General features: G+C 49.6%; 1 long non-coding RNA gene across 1 annotated transcript in view; it reads right to left on the reverse strand.

Annotated features, from left to right (window-relative positions):
• The window catches only part of LOC104848248, a 22500-nt gene extending 13395 nt beyond the window's left edge, over nucleotides 1-9105 (reverse strand). Inside the window, exons 1-4 of the long non-coding RNA XR_002024706.2 lie at nucleotides 8954-9105; nucleotides 8180-8382; nucleotides 6290-6387; nucleotides 1493-1554 (exon numbers count right to left, since the gene is read on the reverse strand). This is a non-coding gene — a long non-coding RNA (uncharacterized LOC104848248). The remainder of the gene's footprint in view (nucleotides 1-1492; nucleotides 1555-6289; nucleotides 6388-8179; nucleotides 8383-8953) is intronic.
• Nucleotides 9106-12956: the final 3851 nt, after the last annotated feature.

Genomic DNA, 12956 nt, shown 5'->3' on the forward strand with positions numbered 1-12956 from the left:
TGCTGGCAGATAAAGTCTGCTGACTGTCCCATGGGTGACAGTGGAGAAAGGGCTCTGGGGCCTTTGATTTTTAAAATACTTCATTAAAAGCAGCTTGAGACATTAAAATCTTCCGGGTCCCAGCTGGGATCAGTGCAGGATGGCAGAGGTGTCCCCAGCCTGGGGAACAGGAAGTCAGGGCGCAGGCATGTGTGTCTGGGGCAGGGGTGGTTCATAAGGAAGGAGGCTGAGGTCGACAGCTCTGTGGACACTGAACATGCCCACTGCAGCCTGGGCCTCAGTTTTCTCACATCCAGTCCCCAGGAGTGAGCTCCAAAGACCCTCTTGTCTCCAGCTCCCCTTCCACCAGGGACAGGCTTCTCGCTGCCCAGGCCAGGGACAGACGCAGAGGGTGTGAGTCAGTGGCCGCCCACAGACCCGGGCCGTCACAAGGACAGCCTGTCCCTGTTCTTATCCCTGGCCCATGCGATTCCAAACTGAGGTCACTTTCCAGACAGCACGCGTGACTCCCTGTCACACCTGGGGAAGCCAGGCTCCTTGAGGGGAGCAAGAGAGGAGCAGATAGTTTTACTTTCTTCTGCTTGGAAGAAGCACATATACAATGGCTTCTAGCTTCAGGGGTTGAGGGGCCCACTGATCCTAGGAGCTTGTGAAATTCAGGATGGATATGTGCCTTATCGAAGGAAGGAGGAAAAGAAGGGAGAAGAAGGGGAGGAGGAAGAGAAGGAAGAGGAGGAGGAAGAAGAGGAACAGAAAGGGGAGAAAGCAAGGAGGAGGAGGAGGTATGCATGAGGCAGGGGAAAATAAATATTAAGAAAAAACTTTATCTGATAGAAACAAGAAGCCTTAGTCACAGGACCCAAGTCTCACTCAGCTCCTTTTCAGCAGTGTGATAAAGGACATTTCCTCCCAAGAGCCCCACCTTACTTGGAGCTACTTGGGGTTGGACCACAGCTGGGAAAGGGTCCAGTGTTGCTCCTCAGAGGCCCCTGGACCTGCTGCCACCAGAAATGCAGTCGAAGCCGCACCCCAGGCCTGAGGGATCAGCATCTGCGCGTCAGCACTGTCCCCGGGGGCTGGTGCGCACATCCGTCTGTGAGCCCCAAGAGAGCCAGAAAAGCTCGGACAGGCTTCCCCGCCCACTGGATGAGCATCAGCACACCCAGCTCCTGCGGAGCCCTGGCACCAGCTCAGCTGTCTCCACCTCTCGGGGACAGGTTTCAGCACTCTGCTCTTCCCCGCCCTAAATCCCGGCAGCCAGGTTAACGTTGTCACCAGGTGCGTAGGCAGCCAGCAATCACTCCACGCGCCTGTAACGGGAAGAAGCTGTGGGCCAAGACCCCCGGGCAATGCGCTGGGAAGAGCCCAGGCCTCAGCATGGGGTGCGGCGGATCATCTGCCACGGATTCCCTCTGCCTGCGCCATAAAGCGTGACTTGAACACAGGCAAAAATCAATAGCAGCAACAACAATTATCACTTCCTAATGCTTACCATGTGTGGAACACCAGGCAGGAGCTTGGGCCGCGTTATCTCATGTAATCCACGCAGTGATCCTGGGGAGGAAGCACTGTATTAGTCTTCCCATTTCCCAAGCGGGGTGGTGGCAGGGGGGACTGAGGCACTGAGCAGCTAAGTGACCTGCTCAAGTTCACACAGCAGCTGGATGGAGAATCAGGACAGAACCTCAGCCCCAGAGTCCAGATGCTTAGGCACAGACAAGACAGACCCCAACTTAGAGGTCCAAGAGGATGTGGGCAGAGCTGACCTTTGTGCATTTCTTTTTTCACCTGCCCAATGTTAAAAATGCTTGTTGAGCCAATATTTTAAAATTTCACCTATGGCCTATAGTTCTGGCTTCCCTTGGAAAATCACGATGCTGTTGGCATTGCAGGGCTGTGGTAAGACAAGGTCCTCTGAGAGGAAGTCACTGCCACTACCTGGCCTCGTCGGTCATTTCCGTTGGACACTCTGACATTAATGATGATAATAACAACCAACACTGTTCAGTGCTAGTTCTGTGCCAAGCACAATGCTACAAGAGGAAAGGAATGGATAGATCGTGGACTCAGGTGCATTTTGGACATCAGAACCCTCCCCATGTGCTCAAGGATTCATCCAGCAGCAGTTTAAATTCCTCTGGGCATGAGCCACTCACTACCTCTCCAGGGTAGTGATACCTCGATGATACCATTGGGAGTGTTGAAAATTCCCCTTCCTCTATACACGAGCCCTGCTCCCTCCACTTCCAGATGGGGATGGGACGACCTGAGGTCGGTCCTTCTGGAGATTTGAGTTGTCTCGGCTGGAGCCAGGAGGCAGGTGGAGAGGCTCCTTCCAGGGCTGTGACAGTTTCTGCAGAGGGGAAGGGGTACTTCTCACCCAGCCCCCTTCCATCAGGTCCAGGGCACCTCTCAGCCCGGATCGGTGAGCCAGACCCTGGGAGGTGGTTCTCCAGGTCCGGGGTTGGTCTCTTTCTTTATGGCTCCTCCTCTCTTCTGCTTTGTAAACTTTAAATAAAGGTAAACTTTATTCTGTAGACACTACTTCCCGCTCTCTTCTTTCAGGCCCTGGACCCCCATTTCTGCTGTATTATGCATTCTCTTATCCATGGACATTGTCTGTCTCTGCCCACATGTTCCCTTTAAGTCATACTCTAACCCCGCTGCTTCCATGTTCATCTTTGCTTTGTCCCCACGGTGCAGGCTGCCCACATTTCTCTACACACATCCAGCCAGTGCACCAGCAGCAAAGGAAAAGTCTATGCCACTTTTAATGCACCCATAGACTTCTGATAATAGGCTTTGATATTTAAAAGTGTCTTGTGGTGCCCTTGATGGTTCTGTCACTCATTCACTCAGTACACCTTCTTTCTCTAACCTTCTCTTCACACATGGTTTCAGATCCCAAAATAATGCTGCCAAGTCTCGCACTGGAACCCCCAGCCCAGCCTGTCTGCATGGTCAGGGAGCCATTGTAGGCTGGGCTTCTCCATCTCCCCCCATCCTATGCCACATGGGACTCATTGTCTTTCTTCCAAACCTGGCCTTGCCATCCTTTCATCTTTGGCTCAGCGAATCGCACCATTTCCCCTCCAACTGTCTACACCACACACCTGGGCTCATCTATCCCCTTCCTTGCTTCCCAAGTCCAGTCAGTCATCGGCTTCTTCCATAGCCCCTCAGACACGACTCAGACGAATCTCACCTCCACTGCCAATAGGAATGAGCATTGAAAGAATGAGCTGACCTAGATCACTAAGACTTTCAGCATCTCCTTTGGGTGCCATTTAAATCAGTGCCAGTGAGGTCACACAGCCTCCTCTTTTGCTTTTATCTTTTTTTGCATGCTGTGGGCAGGGCCATCTTACCAAAGTGGAAGTCGGCTGGGCTCTGCCACGCTCAGATACCTTCAGTGGTTCCCGCCTGCCTTTAGGCCACGGCCCAACCGTCTCAACTCAGCATTCAAGACCTCCACACACTGCTTCCTGCTTCAGCCTCAGCCTCGCCGTCTTGCTGCCTGACACTCTGAGCTTCGGCAGCATAGAATGACTTGCAGTTTTCTGCACACATTGTTCCACCTGGCTGGAGCACCTTTCCTTCTTCCTGTCTGTTCCAACACCTTCTTAGAAATTTCCTGAAGTAGCTCTCCCTCCTAGAAACACATGCAACTTTTCTGCTTAAATATTACAAAGACACCATTCTGCTTGCCATGGCTAAGCAGCCTTAGGGCTATTAGTGTCCCTGACTACTCTGAGACGAAAACCACCACTGTAGCTAGGCGTGGTGGCCACATGTACAATCCCAACACTCTGGGAGGCTGAGGCAGGAAGATGGCCAGTCTGAGCCCTGTGTCCGCAAGTTTGTAACTGAGTGAAACTGTCTAAAAGTTTAAAAATAACCTTTAAAAAGGGCTGGAAATACAGCTTAGTGCAAAGGCCCTGGGTTCAATCCCCAGTACTACAAAAAGAAAACAAAAACAAAAGCAAAAACAAAAACTGCGAGCCATTGTTAAGTTGCTCTCAGTTTTTTTTCCCCCACTATAAATGGTGCTCATTTATCTGGGTGACAAGCTATAATTACTCCACACTTGGAATGATTTCCAAGGCAGAGCTGCTGGGCAGAATCATGTCTTAGGTTAGATATTTTGCCAACTCTCTTTTCCAAAAAGGTAGGGACACCTGTACTGTAAGTAAATTCATGATTGCTTCTAAAATGAGGCCTCCCTCCAGGGCTCCTTGGGGGGCAGGAAGAGGAGTTAAGTGTGCTGTTGGCAGCGGTGCTGAGTTACTATTTTGAAATACCAAACCCCCTGGAGGAAGGAATTGGATCTCCGAGTAAAGAGAAGCGAAATGGTTTTAAAATGGAACCCGGGCAATTTCAGGGCGTAAAATGAAAAGGAAGATGGTTAAAGACCAAAATGAGTGGTCAGTTGAATCCAGACTCATTGGGAAAACGAGATCCATTTTATTGCATGGAAGGGACACATCTCAAAGGGTGCAGCGCATGGGAGGAGGAACTGATTTGGCCAGGATCGAATTTCCCTCAGATTCATGACTGGGGCTCTCTGGCAGCCCCCAGACCCATATCGTCTGAATTCACTTACCCAGAGCAAAATCCAACTGAAAGTAAAAAGAGACTTTAAAACACTTATTTTAAAGATCCTCGCAAGGTGTTTTGGACATCAAATAGCTCTTAAAAACTATGGCATACTTTCATGATTTAAGTGTAAATGATTCTGAAACATATGGCTTACATTTTCTTCGAATTCCTCCTGGTTTTAAAAGTGAAAGGCAGCCGAGGCAAAGAAACTGTAGATCGCCCTGACTGTTTAGAGATTCAACCCGTAGGCAAACCTGGTGAACTCTGGGGCTGGGAGGCAAGTTGGCTCGATTTCTGGGGAGGACAGAGTTAGGAGGCCCTCGTAAGAGGGCTGTGCTATTTAAATCCTAAAGTGATCTTTGATTTGGGGGTTCTGGGACCAAAAGCAACAGTTTCAAAGCTCTGGTTAGTAAGACAAAATCTCCTAAGCTTCTAGTGGGAAGTACAGATGCCAAGACTGATTCTCAGCCCTTCTGCAGCCAGACCTCCTCCATGGGGAGGCCCAGAATCTGTGTTTCTAGCAGGCTCCTTAAGATACCAGGTTGGGGACTACCAGCTGAGACCAGCCTTGGTCAACTTCCCTCTGTGGACATTTGGGGCACCGTGGGAACTCTCCCATGCATTGTCCTGGGGTTCTGCAGCATCCCCGACCTCTGCCTACAGTTTCCAAGAGCACACGCTACCCCCCACGTTGTGACAACCGAAAGTATATCGAAATCTTACTCATTGTCTTCTGGGGAGAAAAACAGCGCAGGTTGAGAACCACTGGCATAGGTGAGTTTAAAATGACCAGACACTCAGAAACTCACACACGTATGTGGGTGGGTGCATGTGTGTGTGCGCACGTGTGTGTGTGTTTCTGCTAAGTGTGAGTTGGTGGGTACATTATAAATGGACTGGAAAGTCAGGGAGCCAATGACAACATGACACATGTGGGCATCTCTCATGCCCCCCAAGGGTCTTCCATTCTCACATTTCTTGTGTGGGCACATTGGTTCTTGTCCTCCATCCCCCCGCATCATACAGAAGTACACTGCTGTCCTACCGTCCTCCAGGCTGCTTGGTGACTGGGTACCCATGGATCCTGTGACTTTTAAAAACAATTTTCTGTACTGAGGATTAAAGCCAGAGGGTGCCGAGCTACAACCCAAACCCGTTTTATTTTTGTATGTTGCGGCCAGGTCTTAGTGAGTTGCCCAGGCTGACCTCAGATTCAGGGATCCTCCCAGTGTCAGAATCACCAGGTCTCAAGTTGAGTCCCAGCCCTGTCGCTTCCTGCTCTGAGCTCCGCTTCCTCCACCAGACAGCAGGCACAGAAAATACATGCACCTCAGTTTCCCCGACTATGAACGGGCTCATCTGGTCATACGTGCTTTATAGATCTGTCAAGAGTCGATGAGTGGATGCAGGGAAGGGCTCAGTGTCTGTGCTGGGTCTTCAGGAACACGAGAAACGTGAGCTCATTTCACTGCCTCGTAGGCTGGGAGACGTGGTTTAGAAGCTCATCTGTCCCTTCCTCGGCTCTCCTTCCCTTTCTACCTCTGTTCTGCCTGCTCACCACACACCGGGAACAGAATCCAGAGCCCAGCGTGCCTGAAAGCCAGGACACCCTGGCCAGGGGCTCAAGATCCACTAAGAGTTAATCCCCGGAGAACCAGCAGCCCAATAAATTCTGCCCTGCCAAACTCACCCCAATCATCATTAGTCACGGCTTGTTGGACGGGAGGCTCCTCCTTGGCGCTTATCTCCCCGGCTTCTGTCCTCGGCCAGGCGGCCATATTTCACCTTCTGAAAACAGATGACCTCAGGGTCAGGGAAACAAAAGGCCCATTTCAACAGGTCAGCTCGGGACTCTGCTGGGGAGGAGGGTGAGGGTCAGTCTGGATGCTGTCCCTGCCTGGGCAGCCCTAAGGCGGGTGCTCCAGGTCAGGCCCCAGGGGCAGCCTAGGGCGATGATCACCCCAAGTCTTTGCCCTCTCTAAAGTGTCGGGCAGAGGTGGGGCCTGGAGGCCATATTTGCATAGTGACTCCTCCCATGATGCCTTGCAGCAGCCCTGTCCAGCTGGGACCCCAGAATGGGACTGCAGTGAGGGAATGGGCGGGACTCCTACCATTTCGGGCCTTACCCACCCACGAGGCTCAACATACTTTTGGGAATCCATCATGTTTTAAATTCTTTTCAGTGAAAAGGAAATAATGAAATGTTTGGGTGCCAGGAATGTTTAAAAAATTTTTTTTCTTGTATGGGAAAAAAATGAAATTCACAGAGTCCATGAAAACTGGTTAAATCTTGCCTATATGAAAAAGATAAAAACAAACTATTTCAGTATTTAATTACACTAAAGCAAGGATCGAGGGTGCTCTTATTATGGTCAGAGGGCCTCCAAAGCAAAGCACATAGGGTCTGAGAAAATCGTTCTGTAGCCCTGAGAAGGGGGAAATGCCATAGACATGGAGATAAACAGACCGGGTGTGATGTGTTCAGACCCACAGGTGCTATGAAGGGGATAAAGGAGGGTGACAGACCACACAGCAACAGGGACAAAAAGGACTTGAGAGGAAAATTATGTTCTTTTGGCTGGGTTGAATGTATACGGGTGAATGATGATCACAATGATAAAACGACAATAGTTAAATTTATCAGATATATATCAAATAACTTATTATATGCCAAGTGTTTGAGGTTTAAGAACGACAGTATCCTTTTTCATTTGTTATGTTTTGAAACCAAGTCTTACTAAATTGTCCAGGCTGGGCTTGGAATTGCAATCCTCCTGCCTCAGCCTCTCAAGCAGCTGAGATTAGAGGTGTGCACCACCACACCTAGCTGAAAATATGGCATTCCTTAAGTGTGACCTCTAACATCTGTACTTTTGTCCTTCTTACCCAGCATGCCAAGTACTGCACTAAATGTCACCCATGTCACTTATCATAGTGCGGACTCGCCAGAGGCTTGAACAGGGGACACAGGTGCAGGTGGTTCGTTGGGGAGGTGATCCTGTGTCTGGTCTGCCTCATCTGCTTGTGACACTCTTGTGAGAGCTCTACAAGATGGCGATGGTCAGGATCTGCCTTTTGAAGGTGAGGAAACTGAGGCACACATAGGTCAGAATGACTTGCCCAGGACCCCACAGCTGGCATGTGAGCTAGAACCCCTGCCTCTCCATGCTCTACAGCCTCCATTTCCAGGCACCCTGTAACCCATAGCCAGTGTTCCACTAGGCCCTGGAGCCGGACCTGCCGAATCCAACACGCCAGTGACTTCATGATGCTTCTCAGTTTCTCTGGACCTCAGTGTCCTCATCTTGTTGCCCCAGGGATTAAGCGATTTAATATTTGAAAAGAATTTAAGGCAGCTCTTGGTGTACACTAAATTCCTAATAAGCACAGGCTGTTATATTGAACCCAGTAGTTCCCGGAGTGGGGTCCCCAGACAGGCAGCATCAGCATCACCCAGAAATATATTTGAAACCTGTGTGCTCAGGCTGGTCCTTGGCCCTACGGATCTGAAGCCATGAAGGTGGGGCCTGGGATTTCTGTTCCAACAACCCACACATGTGTGATTCCACTGTGTGCTTACATTTTGAGCTGTTGTTTTCATACCCTCCCGGCCCTCACTCTGCCCAGAATGCGTCTGCCCCTGTTTTGCATGTGGTCACATAGCTTCTGCTCCAAAACATGACTGGAAGTACGAGAAGAAACTTGTCTACTGCTGTGTCCCACAGAGATGGGAGCTTCTCGCCTGGGTATTACAGTTGGCTTCTGGTTCCAATGCAGAGATTCCTAGAAAAGGTAAAGAGAAAAGCTATTTACAGGTTACACCTTCGTAAGAATGACCAGATGGGGCAAGGCGCAGCGAAAATGCCTGTAATCTCAGCATTTGGTAAGGTTGAGGTGGGAGGATTACAAGTTTGAGCTTGGGCAATTTAGTAACTTAGAAAAAATAAGTGAAGGGCCAGAGATGCTCAGTGCAAAGGCCCTGGGTCCATACTTGAACACTCAAAAGAATTAGTAGATGAGGTGAATCTTACTTGAGAACAGGTAAGTGTTATGGAGAATATGTTGGGGGTTCAAAATTTAAACAGTATGGGAACAAGATGAGACACACAGGAGAGTGGAGAATGTGGTTTAAAAAAAAAAGGTGGTAGAATGACATTAGCAGCAGACCTCAGCTACGTAACAATTTAGAAAACTGCGTTAATGAGACCATCCACATAAGTCAGGATGTAGACAAGAAAACAAAATGAAACACAGCAAAACACCCCAGGATTTTCACACAGGGAGAATTTAACACAAGGGACTGGTTACACACTTGATAAAAGAACTGAGAAGCCAGACGGAATGATGAGGTTACCTGGGTACTAGACGTATTGAGAAGCAGGTTCTGCCTTTAGGATTGAAGAAACAGGAAGAGGAAGTGGTATTAGCAGAAGCCAGAGCCATCCGGAAAGGGCTAGAACCATCACAAGGGCTGTTGATAGGAGCAGGGACTATGGAGAGGGGTGGGTTGTCTGGCGGGACCAGAGAAAGGAAAGCATGGATAGAAATACCCACGAGTCCCCTCTTCCCCTCCCTTTCTTGATAAGGATAAACCTATCCGGAGTGCAAAGGAGCCTGGGAAATGTAGTTCTCAGATACAAACCAGCCTGAGGAAAAGATAGGATTGGAAAGAACCTTAGCCTTCAATCCCTTCCTTCCTTTTTTTCTATATTGCTCCTCTTTCTCTTCCTTCATTCCCCACTTCCCCCTGCTTCTTTCTGTCCCTTCTCCCGATTTGCTGCCATCCACAATGATATGTAAGAGAATATTGATAAGCAGGAGGTTTATGGAGTTGAGAGTGTACCTCTGAGAGACAGGATAGTGGAAGGAAATCAACTGTCTGGGCTTCAGTCGCCAAAGATGAAGCGATAGCTAAAAGAGGAGCCAAGCCGAGAATAGTGGTGGACACCTGTAATGCCGGCACTCTCTGGAGCTGAGGCAGGAGGTTCACAAGTCTGAGTTCACCCTGGGCAACCTAGAGCTATCCTGTCACAAATTAAGAATTAAAAAATGGCTGAGGATGTAGCTCAGTGTGGGGGCCCAGGGTTCAATGCCCAGTAGTGAGGGGGAAAGAAAAAAGACAGCCCAGTCCTCTTAGGATGACAGAGCTTCCCAGTGAGGTCCTGCAGAGGCCCCTGGGCCAGCCCAGCCTGGCTTTCCTCAAAGGACGGTTTCTCTGATCTCTAAAGAATGATGAGACTGGATTTGTCCGGCTTCAGTCAGACAGTTCCATGGGGAGAACCGTGGCCCAGGGTTCACCATGAAAAATCTTCCCTGCAAATATTTCTTCTGGTGGGTGAGTGTGTATAATACAAAGTAAAAATTGCTCAGTGCCATCGGAAAACATGATTTTGCTACTTGATTTGCTACGGCTCCAGTCCACACAGTTGTAGTAATTAGTACCACAGATAGGGAGACAAATTTACTATGTGTACCGCATAGTTACATACAGCTGTGTGTGTGTGGCCCGCTGTCTCTGTGTGTAAATGTGCATGTGTGTGTGTGTGTGTGTGTGTGTGTGTCCAAGTGTGCATGTGCGCGTTAACAGAAGGAGGCTGCCCTTTTTTTGTTCATGACAAGAAGCTGCAAACAGCTGTTGTAAATTACTTGGAATGTCCAGCAACTTGCTGATTTGAGTCTGGCTTCCATCCTAAGCACTACCACTCCTCAGTGATATGCAGCTTGGGTTTAGCCACTTATGCATGCTCTCCCACAAATACTTACTGAGCATGTACTATGTGCCAGGAGCCATTCTAAATGCTGGGCTGCAGCCTCGAACCGGTGAGATCAGAAGGCTTCATCCCCAAGCCGCTGAGAGTCGAGTATTGTGTTTTATTTCTGGCTTGCAGCGCTGAGTACACAGAGAACTATGGCAACAGAGACTTTTGTTAGAGAAAGCCCGGCCAGAAGAGCCACTCTAGGATTGTAAGTGTACAACTCAAGAAGGACAAACAGAATCCTTTTTATGAGGCTATTTTGGCAAATACACGTGACCTGAAAACACACCGAGGCAGAACAGACTGAACACCTCATCCTAGGGCAGTGGAAAATACTGCGTTCGCTCCGTCCTACCCTTTTATGACACAGTCGAGCTGCTATATTCCTCAGATCTCAGAATCACTCTGGGGGACATGGCTCCCTTTGTGCTTTCCTCCTGGAGCGAGGGGCTGAGTCCCTTTGTAAGCAGCTGTCCTTGTCAGCCGGGAGGCACTCTGCCCATGTTCCCAGACATCAGCAGTGCCTGGTAACTTCCGCTCCCTGGGGGGCTGGGGGGAACAAAGAAGTCCTGGGTAGAACCCTCCGAACCAAGTTTGCAACCAGTTCCCAGGCGACGCCAAGGCTTCTGGTCTGGGGACCACAGCCTGAGGAGCAAGACATTAGGCAAAGCTTAGCGTGGGCTCGATAATCAGCAGGCGCTCAAAGACGATAGCCACGAGCCCTGGTATTGCTGCTGCCCTTCCTGGGGTTTTTGTGATACATTTCTCAGCCTCATTGCCCCTAAGTGACAGGAATCTGGCGAGTACCTGGCAAGATGTGGGAAATAAGAGCTATAGGTGCAAATCAGGAATCCAAAACAAGGTACCCCAGCTGCCCTTGCTTTCCCCCTTTGATGATGACAACAGCGACTGCTGACTGAACACCACCTGGCCTGGATCCAGAAGCCTGATGTCGGAGGCTGGCTGCCATCGTCCTGCTGACCCTCCAGTCTTCGCCGCAGCAGGAGTTGCCAGTGGTTGCAGTGGCACGCAGTGTGGCCGTCTTGCTGGTCCTTGCCATCAGAACAGGTGGCAGCTCCCTTTGTTCTGGGGTTACAGAGGATGCCCCAAGGGTGGGGCTCAGGTGGGCACTGTGATCAGGGAGGGATGTCGGGGAGCCCCCAGGGCTCAAGTGGGAAGCTCTAAGGCCTGGAAGTGGTGGTCTTCACCCTCCCTGGCCTTCCTGGGCTATTCTCTCTCCCCTGGAGGAAAGAGGAAGAAGAGTGAAATGAATAGTGCAAAGTGAAAGTGAGTTTGTTTGCAGAAGAAAGGAGCGATACAAAGCCACTCAGGGAGGACCTGGGAGCCAGGAGTCGGACAGTGTTTGTGTGACCAGAGGAGACTGCGGCTTCAGACCTGAGCCAAAGTGAGCGGCACAAGGATTGCCATCCATCCTCCTGCGTGTGGGATGGGAAAGGGCAGCTGGGCTCCACTCGGGGTGGGTGGAGGAGGTCTTGAACAGTGGGCAAGTGTGCTGTGCCTGGAAGTCTGAGGCCAGCCCCAGTGGGGAGCATATATCGAAGACAGCTTTGCGGGTCCTAGATGGGCCCGAGTCCCTCCCGCCATTGAATTCACCACCTGTGGAAGGGCAGTGAGTTCATGGTGACAGCCCGGGGCAGGCTCCCAGGATGCCTGATGCCTGTCTTCCCTCTGGATACACTCCATTACCCTTTGTGATGATTAAGGTATACATGGAGGAGGAGGAGGAGGAGGAGGAGGAGGAGGAAAAGCAAAGAAATCTCTTCCCTTTACTCTATTCACTTTGTTCCCCAACTCTAATGGAATTTGGTAGCTACATGCTCCAGGCAAAATTGTTTTGGTTGCCCAAACCTGAAAGTAATGTAAAGAATGCGTTCCTTGTTTTTAGTTATTAGGGTCCTTTAGGGGGAGGTTCCCATTTTCTGAGCTTTCAGATGGATGTACGGATAAATATAAATCCATGCCAATGAAATATAACCCACCTACGAGAGGGAACCAACCGTGCCACCTTGAGTAAGAAAAGTCCAACTGAATCAGCCCAGCGTCATTCTGGTGTGGCTGAGGGGATTTACTGGGGACAGAAGACCCAGCCCAGGCCTGAGTGGTGCCAACCACACCCGAATGGGATAAAGGGAAAGCAGAAATAAGGCCGGCTTCTGTTTCTCCAGTTTCACCTCCCATTTGTCACATTGGCCCAGTTGGATGAGAACCAAATCGAATTCAGTGATTAGGTTCAATGCCTACCTTAGGGGGAAATTTGATTTGGTTCTCGTCCAATCTGCTTTGTGACCAGAATCATGGCAAGAATTAAGTTCGTGAACCGAGTTATATCAGCTTCCCACTAGACTAGCTCCAATGATACTTATATCTGCAGCATCGCTTGTGACATGCTCTGGTACTGAATTTTCTCTGCTACACTCCGATCCACACCTTGATGAAATTTTAAAATATTTGCTAATATTCCTTATTAAGATGATATTAGTAACAGTTAATTCATTACACCTTTTCATTGGATGAGAAGGTGTAGGGTTTATATTATTCCTATTAACTGGCATACCAAAAAAAAAAAAAAAACAACAACAA

Source organism: Fukomys damarensis, unplaced genomic scaffold (assembly GCF_012274545.1).
Source record: "Fukomys damarensis isolate Sample0158 unplaced genomic scaffold, DMR_v1.0_HiC HiC_scaffold_12, whole genome shotgun sequence".
Lineage (NCBI taxonomy): Eukaryota > Metazoa > Chordata > Mammalia > Rodentia > Bathyergidae > Fukomys > Fukomys damarensis.